The 18,283-nt window shown below is 38.1% G+C and overlaps 1 long non-coding RNA gene across 1 annotated transcript in view; it reads left to right on the forward strand.

The window, feature by feature from the left end:
* LOC136878755 (uncharacterized) overlaps positions 1-11,832 on the forward strand; it is a 37,890-nt gene extending 26,058 nt beyond the window's left edge. The window contains exons 3-4 of the long non-coding RNA XR_010860839.2: positions 4,569-4,612; positions 11,413-11,832. This is a non-coding gene — a long non-coding RNA (uncharacterized lncRNA). The remainder of the gene's footprint in view (positions 1-4,568; positions 4,613-11,412) is intronic.
* The last annotated feature ends 6,451 nt before the right edge of the window (positions 11,833-18,283 follow it).

The following is an 18,283-nucleotide window of genomic DNA, read 5'->3' on the forward strand; positions in this document are numbered from 1 at the left end:
CACTAGGAAAATCAATAATCTGGTTTTATTACATAATTTCGACCAAAATTAAGTACAATACATGCTCGTGCATTTACGCCGTTTTCATTTACTGAACAAGAAAACATGAAGTCTGAACAATGAAATTCAGATGCATCTGTTCCCACGGATGCATCCTTGGTTATGTTACTTGGGCAAACTGTACTTGAAAAAATTTCCGTCTGATTCTTACTCTTTTAATCGCTTCAGTTGTCTGTAAAAGTGCTGAAGCTAGGTCCCGGAGACACGTTCCTCTTCTTGTATTCATCCGGAAATATTGTCGGAACATAGGCTGGACTTAGTGGGTGTCCAGATCTTCTGTTTCTGATGAAATGTGCACTACATATTCTTGAGTAAGTAGTAGGTTGCCAAAGTGATCCATCAGTGCTAAAAATTAAAACCAAAATTAAATTAAATCGGATCAGTTGAACTTATTGCAAACATGTGCAGTATGTATGTGTAGGCCTACTTCCTTCCTTCGGTTAACTGCTTGTATCCATCGCCTCCTTCGGTCCACTTCTATTGCTCGTTTTGGGAAACAATAAAATTGTACTTCACTTCCCGTATTTACGTAAGTGTTGGAACATCGAACTACATAACAGTTGCGTTTACTTGATCTCCTTTTTTCTGCCATTATCATCGGAGTAACTACACGCTAAGTCATAACAGAACAGCTAGGTACTGCGAGTCTGGAGTCTGCCTCACGTGTTGTTCTCCGCCTGGCCGCTAGAGCGACATGCACGGTGCCTATATAGGTACCTCAACGAGCAGAATACAATAAAATATTGGGGAAGAGTGACATTCAATACATTTTCCAGGATGCGTACATCTTGTACAAAGAAAACTACTAAACATGGTTTCAAAGTCATGCCAAGGTACCAGTTTCTTATCTCAGTAAATGGTTTAGCTGAATGATTCTAAACTTCCAGGAACAAAGAGAAAAAACATGTTGGTTATACAGTAAGTCAGGAGTTAAGAAAAGATCAAGAATTGCGTGTACTGAATACTAATAAGGTGTGTGCATTGAAAACATGTTTGTAAATACGTTTTTTCAAGTGTGGAAACACATTTTAAAACATTGAGTCAATTTCAGTGTGTTTTATTATTCTGAGGTCCTGTGTACAAAGTGTAGACAATGTGTGCTTATTTCTGTGCTGGAATTTTTTATTTATTTCAGGGCAAGTTGACAATAACAATACTTCGTTAATCACTTTCAGTAAATGTAAATATTAAATTTGCCATAGATAAATTTTGGTTGGTTTTGAAGCTAGAGATATCTAATTTTAACATTTACCAAACATTTTTAGTGTATATGGTATTTAAATATTGTTTATATTAAATTAATTTTATTCAAACTGCCTCTGTTTAAATGCCATAAGAAAAAAAGTTGTTTTCTCTAGATTTTGAAAAAAAAAATTGAAGAAACCTTATTATAACATAAGTTAATGATTTCTGAAAGGAGATTTGGAAAATATACCTCATATGCCTTTATCTTTTCCACCATACCACATGGTAAACAGCTGGTTGTTATAGGATTAAAGTTTAGCACTGTAGATTACTGGATAGACCCTTTATTTTATCATTTTCAGTTTAACCAGCCATTTTCTTATCTGACCAAGGGTCTGCTTGCAAGTAAGCTGGTCTTCTTGGGGTGTAACCCAACAACAGAACTATTAGTTTCCTTTTATTGAAGTGTTTAATGGGAGTTGTTTTAATTAAGCTCAATGTATATTTATTGTAAAAAAAAAAAATTTCTGGTTCTCTCTGAAACTGTCAACTTACAACAAAATGTTCTTTTTATCATGGTATGATGGGTCACATGATGTTCAAATTCCATAACTTTCGTTCTTCAGAATGTCTTTGATGAAATGTTATGCACTGATGACCTGTAATTAATTTGTATCATTTAAATAGATCATCTGGTTTACCTAGTGGTGTAGTGAAGAAGACCGAAGTCTCTTTTCATAAAACCATTATATTGGTTGTAATTAGGATTTGTTTCATTTTTTTCAAATGTTGAGAAAACTTTCCTTTTTAATAGCAAATACAGTTCAGATATTTTGAATAAACAAACTATTTAAGATGTTTTATGTATCCGTTTGAGAGCTGGCCTGTTTAGCCAGTGCAGCCATTGGCAGTACAGTATATCAGTTGGTCCTGTATGGGCTTAGCAGTCTTCTCCTGATCTAACCTTGTGATCAAACTAAGTACAGTAAAATACCATTATAACACAATTTTGGGGACCGTTGAAATCCATTTGTTACAGTGAAATTTTGTTGTACTGGAATAATTACCAATCATTTACATCTATGGAAAATTGGTACTGTCTGCGGATCTGTGAATAGAGCATTTTAAAGATTAGAAAGTACTTTATTTTTTATTTTTTTTGTTTTATTTATAGGAAATTAATCCTGCATAATGATGTACTCTAAAACTGAATAAAATTTAGATTTTTGTTAAGAAACTCATTAGCTTGCATCCGGGAGATAGTAGGTTCGAATCCCACTATCGGCAGCCCTGAAAATGGTTTTCCGTGGTTTCCCATTTTCACACCAGGCAAATGCTGGGGCTGTACCTTAATTAAGGCCACGGCCGCTTCCTTCCAACTCCTAGGCCTTTCCTATCCCATCGTCGCCATAAGACCTATCTGTGTCGGCGCGACGTAAAGCCCCTAGCAAAAAAAAAAAAAAAAAAAGAAACTCATCATAAACTTTACATGCTGTTGGGTAGGCAACCTGCTTATCAGACATGCAGTTTGCTTTACCTTCTCCTTAGGAACACAGAGTGAAATATCCGTTGATTAAAACGGGATGAATTTCAATTATATTTTTAAAAAAACAAAGTTAATTTTAGGCAAAAAGGCTGTTTTAATTTGTTATACTGAAAGTTGGAAATTTGGTTAAATGAAATATGTTGAGACACATTAGATAGGGAAAAGGGAAGGGGCGTAAAAGTAATTTGACAATTCTGAACACTTTGTTATATTGGCTTTGTTACAGCAAAGTCTTAACTGTGTATACAGCAGAACCTCGATAATTCAGAATCCCGCCTAATTCGAAGAAGCTCTCGTTCCCGGAAACGTGAGATAACAGTTTTGTATGTTATTTAAATTGTTTAATTCAAAATACGGATAATTCGTAATTCAAAGTACAATGTCGGCCCCATTACTGAAATTCAGACTTTCAATTCAAAACTGTCTTTACATTTTAAAACAATAGTATGTTACAGAGTAATTTCAACTCGAAATTTATCCGCGTCATTATAGAACGCGTGTTCCAGAATGTGGAGGGGTAGCTTTCCGCACTTACACTCACGGCGGTGGGTCTATAGTGCGCTTCATGATTGTTAAGTTGAATGAAATCGGAATTCTTTTGGATTCAGTGTTTTATGGAACGCCGTAATATCACGCAACAGGCAGTGTGCGGGAAAACAGAATCTGTGAACACTGGCGATGCCGACAGTTGACGAAAAAACTTGGCTCATATAATAAATTTGTAGGCACCGAACAATACTGTCATTGCCGATGAGCTGCATTGCTTTATTTTAATGCGAGCCCAAACGGTCTTATGGTTTTAAAGGAGAAAGTGTCAGCTGGAGAATCGTACAAGGGTCGGGGTCATCGTAGTGCATTGCAATGCACATGGAAGCAAGAAACTTTATCCCCTTGTCATAGGAAAGTTCGATAAGCCACAATGTTTTAAGGGCGTCGGGCACTTCCATGCCAGTACAATGCATCTAAAAATGTAAACAGTACAGAAATCCATAATATAATGCATTTGCACAGGGGAACCAGCATAATTTATCCCCATCTTTGAATTGTGTGGGTTTTTTCTTTCATTGCGTGAGGTTATGTTTGTCAGCGATTTATCCAAGTGCATTATTTGAACATTGTAAATGCACCTTGGATACATTTCAAAAATAGTTTTTTTCCATGGCATTTGATAGCTTTAAACTGTGAATCGAGGTGATTGCATGTATTAATGGGTCTTTGTGACGCGGCAAGTGTTTACATGTCTGAAGTACGAGAGAAGTGCCATGGCGGGAAATCGTACAAGGATAGTCATAGGAAAGTTCGATTTTAAGGGCATCGGGTATTTTCTGTATAAATACAAGGCATCTACAATGCATACAGTATAGTAATCCAATGAATAAAGCACTTGCACATGGGAGCCAGCATAGATTTCTTCTCGTCTTTGAATTGTGCTTTCTTTTTCTTTCTTTCGTTGCGAGAGGTTATTTTTGCCAGCAAGATATCCAAGTGCATTACTTGAATACTGTAAATGCACCTTCTTGGATACATTTTGGAAATAGTTCTTTTTTTATGGCATTTAAAACGTATAAACTATGAATCAAGGTTAACTGCATGCAGTAACGGGCCTTAAAATATTTTGTAACACAGCAAGGGTTGGTACTTCTGAATTGCGAATTGGTGGTTAATTCAAAATCACGTAATTCGAAGCCCGATTTTTTTAGTCGCAACGACCACAAATCAACAAGGTTTTACTGTAGTGCTTATAAGATGGTAAATCCTGTAATTTTGTCTCTTTCAGATTTCAGGAGTCTTCTGGACGTAGGGGACTTCTAGGAAGTCTATGTAAGTATGGTAGTATTCCCAATCCTACACTGTTACTGGGTTGGGTGGTGTACGTTATTCTGTCTTTTTACCACTCTTTTTCAATGATTGTGTTACTGTCAGTGCCTCTTGCTTCAATACTTTGTATTACAAAGTCTGTTCATCTTGTTGAAGATTGTCCTCTACTGCTTTCCATTGATAATTTTCTCAGAGGCTTTCTGTGGAATAATCTCATTTTGAATTTGTATCAGGTGTTCACACCACCTTAGCCTTGCTCTCTCAATTTTTAGCTGTTCATGTTCACCTACCATTTGCATATCTCATTTAGAACTCTAGCTTTCCCTTGTATGTTTCTTAGCAATGCCACTTCTACTGCAGTCCTGTTCAGAGGTGTACAAACTCTGCATTTAACTCTTGCCTATGCTTGTCTGGAGAGCAGGCAAGCAAGCTAGCCACACGTAAACAGCACATATTTTATAACTACTATTTTGTAATATTAACATCATAAGAAATCACAGTTTAATTTTTACAAATTGTAAATGTCATAGTCCTCTAAACAATGTTTGTTGTAAGTTTAAATTACTATGGCTGATAATGCACAATAAAAGAAGGGCAAAACATGTCCCCATACTATTTAGATTTTCTTTTAATTAACCTCTTAACATGGTACTAATTGTATTGAATATGTGGGGTAATAAATATGCTCCTTTTGTAAACTAAATAAGATGACTGTGAGGACTTGCCGGAAGTCGAAGCAACTGAAGGCAGCAAGCGCCGAGTTGCAGGTTTATTTGAAACACGCTAAAGAGTTTGAATGTGTTTATTGCGACCGATATGTTGCTTTACTGTAAATCTTCTTTCAGCAGCTACTTTAGTTCCACAGAGTTTGCAAAACAATATGCTTCCATCGGTAGTAAAAACATTGTCACCAAATTCAGATACTAGTTGTTTTAAATGCACTGACACACTTGGTTTTATTTTAGGCATTTTGAAAGCGGCAATGAACTAATATCTCTCGTCGTAAACTATCCAGAACTGAGACAAGAATATCCACCCCTTCCCCTTCCTACCCCGCCACAGGTGACCTTGGTTAATAGAGCAGGTAACATTCCACTCCGCTAATAACTGGTTTGCGACGAAAACAAGAGTATCTGTATACCTACCCACATAACCTTCTGCATCCAAGATATATATTTTACTACTAATAGCAATACTGAAATATTTTATTTCAATATTTTAAATTATCTTGTATCAGCTACTAGCTTGTTCTTAACTCTTGAGAGACGTAACTCCCTCATATAAAGCTGTGACATGATTAAATCGGAAGAAAAGACCTTAAAAGGCCGATTTCTCTAAAATATGACCCAAAAATTCTACCAAACTTTTAAAAAAAATGCTCTTAAAATGGAAAAATAGCAAAAGATGCAAAATAAAAATGACATTTGAAGGCGGGGTAGCCCGGTCGGAGTTGATATATGCTTCAGCATTGTTTTAGACAGCTCAGTAAAAGATATGTCATCAACATCTGGGCCCTATTCATCACTATCTATGGAGTCAAATAGATTCCTTATTCTCTCCTGGCTTGCTCAAAGTTACAATTAACTAAGCTCATTTTGTTCCGTATTGAAAATACAATAAGTAAACTCTTTCAAGATTAAAATTATTGTGTCCACCTTTTCAATACAAATATTGAAATATTGAAAGAGTTTACTTGCTCAAAGTTATCCATTCTGTTTTGGTATCTACTTGTTCTACTGAAAATCAAATAAAATTTCTACGCAGAATTGAAGTCCACATTTTTACTACAGTAACACCACTACAGTGAAAATCCACAGGCTGTTTCTCCAGTCATTCGACCAGATCAGGAATGGAATGAATAAAGCCCCCATCTAGCGGCACGGCTAGGAATTGTGCCAGCTGCTGAAGCTTGTCGCACTCCTCTGGGGCAATGATTAATGAATGATAGGTGAAATGATATTGGAGAGTGTTGTGGAATGAAATATGGCAGGGAAAACTGAAGTACCTTCAGAAAAACCTGTCTCGCCTCTGCTTTGTCCGGCAGAAATCTCACATGGAGTGCCCGGGATTTGAACCACGGAACCCAGCGGTGAGGGGCCATCGTGCTGCCATCTGAGCCGTGGAGGCTAGTAACACTACCACGCCGTACCTAAATAAACTGCAGAGAAGAAAACACAATGGTGGTTATTTACTTACTGCATACCTGCCAACTTTCCCGATTTAGACTGGAGGCTCCCGATTATTATTTCTTCCAATTTTAGCTTATTTTTTGGTGTACTTCAAACCTTTGTTTTCAAACCGTCATTTCAGCTTGGAACACAAGTGGCGGGAGTCCTTCGCTCATTGGCCGCTTTCAAATAAAATCGAGAAATGCGCGGGAATGTGCGATGTTTATTGAAACCTGTATGTCGCGACGCATGTATCGATTGTCAATCTCTCGTTCTCGCGTGCTATGTTTGTGTTCGTTCACATCGGTCTAGTGAGTTCTAGAGACTAGTCGCTGGATTTGGAGTCCTTAGTAATTTAGTGACAGAATTTCAAAGATAGCGACTAGTAACTTTTCTAGAGATTTCTGGAGACAGTTCCTTCAAGTTTTAATTTATTACTTGATAAAAACAGCATTGCGGTTAGCATAATTGCGCAGGTGTGTGATGCATTAGGCTATATTAATCTATGCATTCACTAAGTAATGGCATCTAGGTGCATGACTGATTCACACGTGTGGAGCATGATTTCATACAATTTTCTGAAGGCTTATCAGAGACCTATCATCTCATTCGCATACTTCTTATCAGGGAATAGAGATGTGTAATTTTTAGCCTTGTATAGCAACAGTCTGGTTTTGAGACAATACGTGTTGACAATATGTGTTATATTATACCGTAATACTTCTGTATTGTGCAAGAAATGTAGAATAAGCAGTTTTGACCAATTATCTCCTGATTCCTCGCGTTTTTTATTGATATGCATATCTAAATCTCCTGAATTTTGGTTTTGTAAAGTTGGCACGTATGTTACTGTAACGAAGACAAGCACGCCTGCACTTCACCTTGGAGTGACTGCTACTTTCATGAACATAAACACGCGCGGGGTGGAATCCACCCCAGTCAGTTATTTACGATGTGCGCTGTTCGACTGTCTCACAGGAACTGGTTGACCTTGAGTGAAAACTTGGTGAGGAGCCAGCCGGAGACGTACAAGGGCGGGTGGAGCGCAGAAAATTTATTTGTACATTTCATAAGGAAATACAATGGCTTTGGGTGGATTCCACCGTATACGCGTGTGTTTGACGGTTAACCTTGTGTCGCCTGCTCAGGTATAAGAAAAAAACATTACATATTATATACTGCAGCGGCAAGGTCTTGTTACTACCTACGTGTACATTAATAATGACTGTTTTATTAGAAGTTATTGTATTATCAACACTTGTGTGCTCCTTACATTGATTATTTCTTTGCTATGTGGGGGGGGCAGACAAGTATTATGGTAGGGTTGCGCCAGATTGTGAAGGAAGCGACCGTGCCCTTAATTAGGTATATAAAACCGAACCTTATTGTGCAGCAGCCCCTAAGGGCCATGGGCTACCAAGCGACTGCTGCTCAGCCTGCAGACCTCCAGATTACAAGATATCCTGTGGTGGTGGCGATTATTCTTTATATAAGAAATGATCTTCATGTGAGTAATTATATTAACGAGGTACTGTTGTTAAGAAAGTTTACAGATCTGTTCACTTAGGGGTTATAGTAAGGCTTGTAAAGGAGAGGGGTGTATAAGTCTCTGATAAGACTGCAGTTAGTCTGGGTCCAGTGTATGGGACCTCACAAGGACTACTTGATACGAGAACTGCAAAAAATTTAAAGGAAAGCAGAACGATTTGTTCTGGGTGATTTCCGACAAATGAGTAATGTTACAAAAATGTTGCAAACATTGGGCTGGGAAGACTTGGGAGTAAGGAGGAAAGATGCTTGACTATGCAGCATGTTTCGAGCTGTCAGTGGCGAGTTAGCATAGAATGACATAAGTAGGAGAATAAGCTTGAGTGGTGTCTATAAAAATAGGAAAAATCACAATATGAAGGTAAAGTTGGACTTCAAGAGGACAGATTGGGGCAAATATTCATTTATGGGACGAGGAGTTAGGGACTGGAATAAATTATCGAGGGAAATGTTCGATAAATTTCCAAGTTCATTGAAAATATTTTAGAAAAGTTGGGTAAACAATTATAAATACATGCAAATACAGTATGAGGTAAACAATTGATAGGAAAGCTGCAACCTGGGCGACCGCCCTAAAGGCAGATAATTTATTATTAAGGACCTTTGGGCAGAGGTGCTCCACAAGTTAGTTGCTGGTCCCCCATTGGAGGAAATGCCTCTGGAAGCCAGGAGGCACTGTCTGTTCTCGAGGTTAGGGGTGGCTACAAAAAGCATCGCTTCATTGAAACCTGGCTGTTAGGTATAAAATATCTTTGGGTGTGGTGAGCCAGTCATAATAGCCTATATGAAGTATCATAGTGGATAAGAACAAAGATCTAAGAAGTACCCCAAAAGCGATGCACGTCTTGTATGTCTCCAGGCAGGTGCGAAAGTGGATAGAGCTCACTGATCGACTGCCCGACCCAGAAGCTCACTGGATAGGGGGTGACTGAAGAAAAAGAATAAGATGAAGTAGTTTGAATTTCTTTGTTCTCTTTAGAAATATAAATAGACCTGTGGCACGTACAGCACTATAGAAATATAAATAAACCTGTGGCACGTACAGCACTATAAGGACATTGGTCTGCCAAAACAGCCGTCTTCCAGCCAAATAAAATACGTGTATTGGAGTACCATGTGATCAGTGTAACAACATCCTCAGCTATATTGCTTAGCGTTTGTGAATGGGTTTTATTCTGTTGAATATGATAAATTGTCTTGCAATTTCATACTCTTAATTTGTCATACTCTTCAAGATGAACTTGAAGGAACATAGTGTTTTGTACAGCAGTCGGCAGTGTTTCCCTTAGGGAAAGAAAGGAAGCATATTGTATGCAGAAAATAAAATTGGAAATCATGTAAACTTCAAGTAAAATGTTGTGTTGCTAATGAATGTGGAAATCTCACCTCCTGTCATTTTTCATAACAGTTCTCCAAATTAGTCTGCAGAATACTGCTGAGGTGTGATGTAATTTACTGTGATGTAAGAAAGTTCTCTTGTATCCTTGAAATGTTAATCATAATTTAATTACATGCATTATGTAATCTACACCAATAGTAAATGTGGCATTTATATATTTAAATTTTTTAATTGTTTTAAACAAGTTACATAACAGTAGAATTGAAATTATTTCTGTTCTAGGTTATACTATTCTTTTGTGTCTCTGGCTTAGTAATGAAGTAATAGATACACTGCCGTACTAGAGAAATAACTTTTCAGAGCAAAATTCCAAATCTCTGGTGTCTCCAATAACAGTTGAAGGGTGTGTGCCTTTGTTCTCTCCATTTAGTTTGGTCTTGGGCCATGTCTTCAGCCCTTCACTGCCTTGGTCTATATGCTGACAGTCAACATTTATAAATTAACTGAGTTGAAAATAAAAGCATACCTGCCAACTTTCCCGGTTTTCGGCAGTTTTTCCCGCCTTCTGATTATTCTATTATTCTCCCGATTTTAGCTTCCTTTTTTTGGTAAAATTTAAAAATTTGTTTTCAAATCCCATCATTTCCGCTTTATACACAAGTGGCCAAAAGTTCTTTGCTTACTGCCGCTTTAAAATGAAATATCGACATTTATTAATACGGGAAATGCGCATGAATTTGCGATGTTTATTGAAACCTGTTATCGCGACACATATATAGATTGTCAATCGCTCGTTCTCACGTACTATGTTCGTGTTCGTTCACATAAGTCTAGTTGATTCTAGAGATTAGTCACTGGGTTTGGAGTCTTTTTTAATAATTTAGTGACAGAACTTCAAGGTTAGCGACTAGTGACTTTTCTAGAGATTTTAGGAGCCATTCGGAGACAATTCTGGCAAATTTTAATTTATTACTTGATGAAAATAACATAGCCAACGTCCGTAGCCGTGTTGAAACACCGTATCCCGTGAGATCTTCAAAGTTAAGCAACATTGTCATGGTCAAGATTTGGTTGGGTTGCCACGTGCTGTTGATGGGGGGGGGGGTAAGGGAATGGAGGAGCGGAAAGGAACTGGTCACCCTGTCGTATGCAAACTCCGGATCAGGCACACTTCTGCGGAGGTTCGGACCTGCCTTCGGGCAGAATACACCCTTACTAAAATAACAGCGTTTCGCATAATCGCACGAGCGCGTGATGCAATACATTCTATGTATTTGCTAAGTAATGGCATCTTGGTGCATGACTAATTCACATGTTTTGAGCATGAGTTCATACTATTTTTCGGAAGAGTTATCAGAGGCCGATCACCTCACTCGTGTACTTTCTGTGAGGGAACAGAGATGTGTAATTTTTAACGTTGTAGCCTCGTATAGCAAGAGTCGATTTTTATACCAATAGTACTCCTGTATTGTGCAAGACATGTAGAATAAGTAGTTTTGACCAATTGTATTTCCCGATTCCTCCCGATTTTTCCTGATTTTCAAATCCAAATCTCCTTATTTTTCTTTTTGTAAAGTTGGCAGGTATGCTAAAAGAAATGGCATCCGCTGTAATGAAACAAGACCAAAATATATTGTCATTATGACTTCATGTTTTTAACATCTTGGTTGTTGAAATTATTTTAATTCGTTTTAATTTTTTCTTGCTGATTATAAATAACTAATTTAATATTATCTTTTCCTTTCCAGTTCAAAATGAACATAATACACCAAACCAAAACATGCAACTATATGACACCATCCCGCTATGATCCTGCGCCAGATATACTTCCTCCTGTTGAACCTTCAGATAATGAGTTGACTCGTCAAGTTACTGCGAAGGAGCCTCCAGTTCGTGAATTTAATAATGATGAGTTGTTGAAGGATATGTGTAATTTGTTTTATGGTTCTTTTAAAATAGAGCTCATTGTATGAAAGTATTGAGTCGCAAACAAGACAGCATACAGTGCAGACATGTTAGCGTAAACGAGGAGTGAGTGATGGGAATAACGCTGCAGCAACACAGGATAAGAGGGTGTTGGCAAGGAGCAAGATGATGTTGGAAGAAGGGTGGAGTAGAAAGAGGGGGGTAATAAAAGCAGCTCTGAGGGGTAGGTAGAAATGATGTGTGCGATGCAAGGGAGGAGAAATTAAAGAAATGTTGCAGGAACAACGATCAACACAAATGAGGGAGATGAAAGACTTCAACATTTTTATAAAAGAAGAAATTGGTTGGTGAACCATAAGATAGCGGATTTAGAAGAGGAAGTAGGGAGCTTGAGAGAGAAGGTGGGTACATTGGAAAAGGAACTGGCAGTAATGAAGAAAGGAGCAAGGTTGACGATGCAGGAATCATCAAGGAAGGATGTGTTTGTTTACAGAGTACCTGATGATAGAAAAGAATCAAAAGTGGAGTTAGTACCGAATGTGGTGGGTGTAATTTCAAATAAGATGAAACTGAACTTCTCAGAAGAGGATATCGATGACGTATACAGAGTGGGAAGGAACAATGGGAATGGGCTGGTGAAAATGAGATTGATATAAAACCTGATGGCCGATATAATTTTAAGAAATGCCGAGAATTTGAAAGGATTAAACATATATTTGAAGGCAGAGACTGAAAAAGAGGAGAGGAAGCAGATGGAAATTTTACAGGGGCACATGTGGAGAGCAAGAGTGCAGGGACTACAAGCTAAGATAGTATGGAGGTGTTTGGTTACATCAGACAGGAAATTGACATGATCTTGGACCCCGGAGGAACTGCTGAGGATGGGAAAAAGCGAGGAGGAAGCGAGTTGCAGGATAGGAGCGCAAGTCTTAACAGCAGAGAGATGGAAGTTAGAAGTGACAACAGTGTCAGCAGCCAGCTGGTGGGGATTGCAGCGAACGAGGTGAGTCAAAGCAGCACAGGTGTAAATGAAAGAAGGAACGAGACACTAGTGGACCGGAGTGAAGTGAGATCAGGATGTGAAGGGGAGAGTAGATGCAATAGGAGACAGGGAAGTGAACCAGCCTCCCCGAGAAAGGGGAATACTGAGATGAATGTGGAGAGGAGACAGGCGCTAAATAAGGGAAGATCAATAAGTCTGATAGATATATGGGAGGTTGAAAAGATTCCGGCACGGAGAAAGGGAAGGATGATGAGAAAGATAAGGAAGTGGAGAGAGATGGGGAGGGCTCACAAGGAAGAACAACGTGAAGTAAGGGTGGGAGCAGAGAAAGACATAAGCAGAGAGGGGGAGGAAATTAGTAACTAGATACCTCGATAGCAGTGTTGAATATTGAGGGGTTGATGGGGAAGCTGGCGAACGGAGAAATTATGGATTTAGTAAAAGATTTTGAGATAATTGCCCTAGTGGAGTCATGGTTAGGGAAGGGGGTAGAAATTGAATGTGGCAGATATAGAGTAGTAAATGTGATAAGGAAAAAAAATAGGGAAGGTGGGGAGAAACCCGGGGGAATATTAGTTTTAATAAGAAATGGGCAGTCTAGCTTAGGCGAGCGAAGGGGGCAGACATGCTGTGTGGAGTGTGCCGGGTGAGTGGAGAAAGAGTGGGGAGTGGGCAGGTCGAACTGAGTGTGTCAAGGAAGATGATCAGCATAGAACAATATAGGGCCATTATAGGTAGATGGCAGGGAAGTAAGAAGAATGAAACAGCCAAAAGTAAGGAAGGTAGACTGAAAGGTGACACATGCTGATGGCAGCAGCGGTGGTCACTGTCCTGCTGGTTATTGGGAGTGTGGAAGTAAATCCAGGCCCGCAGAGCAGTGGTAATATGAATTGGGAGGACGTAGAAGTAATCAGGAAAGTGGTTATGGACGTAGTGGAGGAACTTTGTCCATTTGATCAGTTAAAATGGATGATACAAGAGCAATTTAAAGAGCACGAAATGAGATGGTGGATCCATTTTTTTAGTATTAAAAACTTCATTTTTTGTCCGTATTGACTCAAGATTTTACAATGCTTGGTAAAGCTAAAGGTTCCACCTATTCAATACATTATCATAATGGTCTGTTTAGAACATCACATATTTATTTAACTTATTGTAAAATACATCTTTGGGACCGGTTTCGGCAATCTACTATGCCATCATCAGCCATTGGAAGCTAATAGCAAGGAACATTCAAAAAAGTAAAAATATGCTATAAAATCAGTATAGAATGTATGTTTGGCATACTTTTAACTGCAAGTCCTATTCTACATGAAAAACATTAAAAATAGCTAGATAACATTGACCCATGGTATTATACAAATACATGTCTTTTTTGAAAAAATACAGTATCATTTGGTGCGTCTAAAATTGTTTTGTATATAATTGAGAGTCTACGATTTGGTATAGCTTATGTACAAGAAATTTTATATGAAATTGATAAGTGATTCTACAAAGCATTTGCCATTTTAAACCACAGTGTTTTAAACAGCAAGTCTTATTCTACATGAAAGACATTAAAAATGGCTAGATAACATTGACCCATTGTATTATACAAGTCTTTTTAAAACTACAGTATTATTGCATCTAAAATTGTTTTTTAGGCGATTGAAAAAGTCTATAAATTTGGTGTAGTTGATGTACAGGAAGTTCATGTAAAATTGATAAATAATTCTACAAAACATCTGCCATTATTAAAGCACAGTTTTTTGGTTCCTCGTAATATGCGACTTACACTGTTTGATAATATATACAGGTTCTTCTTTCTTAAAAGTCCTTGACAAAACTGTCTATGTTTGACTAATGTAAGGAGTAGCAGATTTCTGATATGTTTAGTCCTATTTTAGTATTTGAACCTTGCTTTGTAATATTTTTTCACGATAAATAACTGTATGGCTGAGGCCGAAACTATGGTTGAGATCTTGAAAATTATTTTATATGCCAGGTGGAAGTGGGCAGTAATTAGTATTAATCTCGAACCAGCACGGACCTCAGGTTGAATGTAGCGGCGTGTAGAGAGAGTGAGGAACAAATGCTGAATCTCACTGTCTCTACCCAACCTGAGGTCCGTGCTGGTTCGAGATTAATACTAATTACTGACCACTTCCACCTGGCATATAAAATAATTTTCAAGATCTCAACCATAGTTTCGGCCTCAGCCATACAGTTATTTATCGTGAAAAAATATTACGAAGTAAGGTTCAAATACTAAAATAGGACTAAACATATCCGAAATCTGCTACTCCTTACATAAGTCAAACATAGACAGTTTTGTCAAGGACTTTTAAGAAAGAAGAACCTGTATATATTATCAAACAGTGTAAGTCACATATTACGAGGAACCAAAAAAACTGTGCTTTAATAATGGCAGATGTTTTGTAGAATTATTGATCAATTTTACATGAACTTCCTGTACATCAACTACACCAAATTTATAGACTTTTTCAATCGCCTAAAAAACAATTTTAGACGCAATAATACTGTATTTTTAAAAAGACTTGTATATTACAATGGGTCAATGTTATCTAGCAATTTTTAATGTCTTTCATGTAGAATAAGACTTGCTGTTTAAAAAACTGTGGTTTAAAATGGCAAATGCTTTGTAGAATCACTTATCAATTTCATATAAAATTTCTTGTACATAAGCTATACCAAATCATAGACTTTTTCAATTATATACAAAACAATTTTAGACGTACCAAATAATACTGTATGTTTTCAAAAAAGACATGTATTTGTATAATACAATGGTCAGTGTTATCTAGCTATTTTTAATGTTTTTCATGTAGAATAGGACTTGCAGTTAAAAGTATGCCAAACATACATTCTATACTGATTTTATAGCATATTTTTACTTTTTTGAATGTCCCCTGCTATTAGCTTCCAATGGCTGATGGTGGCATAGTGGATTGCTGAAACCGGTCCCAAAGATGTATTTTACAATAAGTTAAATAAATATGTGATGTTCTAAACAGACCATTATGATAATGTATTGAATAGGTGGAACCTTTAGCTTTACCAAGCGTTGTAAAATGGTGGATCCACGAAAATAATGAAGCTAAAGGTAAAATGGAAAGTAGCAAGAGGGGGGACAGTTTTTCTACAGGAGAAAAAAAACATAGAAGAGGTGGTGATGAATTTGAAGTAAGAGGTAGAAGCCCACAGACAAGGAAGCACGAAGAAAGCCATATTTATTTATGGCTTACAAGAAGAAAAGGCAGAGACTAAAGTGGACATAATCTACAAGGTGGTAGATGTCATACAAGAAAAAAAATGAAAATCAACTTCAGTGATGTTGATATAGATGACTGCTGTGTAACTTTTTGTAGGGGATGCAGTGTAAGTGTATGTAGAATATAGTGAATAAGCAGCAAGAGGATTAAGGTATAGTGTTAAATGAGAGTTTGGAATGATGAGCTGTTGTGTGTCTGGAGTGGTAAACTATGTAGAAGAATCGATTGTTTATATCTGTGTTGTGAGGAGGATCAAGTTGGAAGAAGCGAAATGGCGGAGTGCATGACGTAAGAGGTGAGAGTAGGGTTGGTCTGACCCATCCCAAGGAAGTACGTCTGCATGTGGAGAGGAGGGAGTGGAGGGAATTTCACTGTCGATGTGACAGGGAAGACGAGCCGTGTAAGGAGATGTGGCTCGACCGGAGATAAAAGTGTGACAGGCAGAGTGTTGGACCGGATTCCGCCACATGCAGCCTGTTATGTAAGGGATGGTGAGGAACACATTGTCAGCAAGGGATCTGTGATGTTCGGTATCTGGCCTCACGAGGCAGGGCTAGTGGTGGTATGTTTCTTTACCAGGGAGGATGCCGCAACCAGTCAGTTTTTTAATCTTGGTTAGAATCGGGTAGTTAAGTAGTTAGTGTAGATAGTTGTAGAGGAGCATCTTGCATGTGGTGCAGGCTATCTGCACATGTGGAATGCTACAGAGTAGATGTAGTAGAGTTAGCTATAGATTTAGGGGGTAGTGGTTGCTCAATATCTTTATTACAAGATACTGATGGTGTTGTGCTATGGTTGGAAATAAAGATATGTAATGTATGAAAGTATTTTTATTCCAGTAGAACTTGTTATACAAACCTGTGTCTTTTTTTCTTTGATTTGATTTGACAACTATAGTAGTCTACTACACTCGGTGTCACTTCATTCAGAACCTGTAAACCAGAGATGCTTATCTGGGTGCCCGTTGAGGCTAGCCCGGTGCAGCCAGGCTGGCCTGAAATGTGGGTTGTGTACGTAGCAAGCATACATCAGAGTGAACCGAGAAAGCGAACATATGTTGCAGGGAAGTGAAGCAGTGATGTTCGGTTGTGACTACGAAGCTCTCCTCCAGTACTTGGCAAAATGCTGATTGGGGTACACAATCCTGCCAACCCTTCCGAATTACCTGGAAACTTTCAGTTTTTTAACTTGTCTTCCGATTTATATATACTCCAGTACAGTCAATACTTTTTCCCTTAGGATAAAGAATAAATTCTTATGTGCTTGTGTAATTTATGAAACTTCATTTTCAAGCCTATTTATTTGATGCTTCATTTCGCGAGTGTTTCATCCATTGCCTTCGTGCATCATGTTTCCCGCTCACTGCTGCAGCGTGTGTACTTTATACAGCTGGGAATTTGGGACAGCAATCATCCTGGAAGCAAGAGAGGCTAGCACGCGCTAGCGACACAGTTAATCGGGACGAAGGAATTTTGTTATTGTATTGTTCAGCAAAGCTTATGAAATTATAAAGAAGAAGAATTGTGGTGTTTGCGCGCGGTTAACATAGTTTCTGTGTGTAGTTTCGTCCAAGTTGTAGGCTACGTTTTTTCTTCCGTTTCTGTGCTTTCCCCCTGTCAAATTTGTATGTTAATAATGCATGGAACATATTGAGTTATTTTGTATGTGTTTATTTCGCTTATTTAAGTGCATGGTAAAACTTTCTATAACCCTCGCCAGGTTAAATAACATAATAATCATGGCTGACGTTGGCGCAAATGGACTCTGCCATTGGTTGAAGATAATGCCAATGAAACGCTCCCATAATTCAAGACAGAGAGAAGTTATGACCAACTTAGGTGGTATAAAAAGACTTAAAACAATGAGGCAATGTTACCTACAAAGTAATCATCATTGTAGTCCGGAGGAAGAATGGCAAGAATAAGCACCTAAAATTAATAATATTTCGCTGCCTTGAATTTTGCCGGGCTGAGTGGCTCAGACGGTTAAAGCGCTGGTCTTCTAACCCCAACTTGGCAGATTCGATCCTGGCTCAGTCCGGTGGTATTTGAAGGTGCTCAAATACGACAGCCTCGTGTCGGTAGATTTACTTGCACGTAAAAGAACTCCTGCGGGACTAAATTCCGGCACCTCGAGTCTCCGAAGACCATAAAAGTAGTTAGTGGGACGTAAAGCAAATAACATTATTTATTGAATTATGGGCGTTACGTTTCATAGGGCAAATCTTCAGCCAACGGCATAGTCCATGCCACCGCCAGCCATGATTTTATATGAATAATAAAGTCAAATAACAACCTGTTTAAATACTTAAAAGGTAGCGATACAGTAATTACGGATCTCACCACTGCAGAGCATTGATTGCACTGTTGTCACTCTTGGAATTCATACGACCCAAATAATGGAAATAGAATTATAATA

The sequence above is a fragment of the Anabrus simplex genome, chromosome 8 (assembly GCF_040414725.1).
Source record: "Anabrus simplex isolate iqAnaSimp1 chromosome 8, ASM4041472v1, whole genome shotgun sequence".
NCBI lineage: Eukaryota > Metazoa > Arthropoda > Insecta > Orthoptera > Tettigoniidae > Anabrus > Anabrus simplex.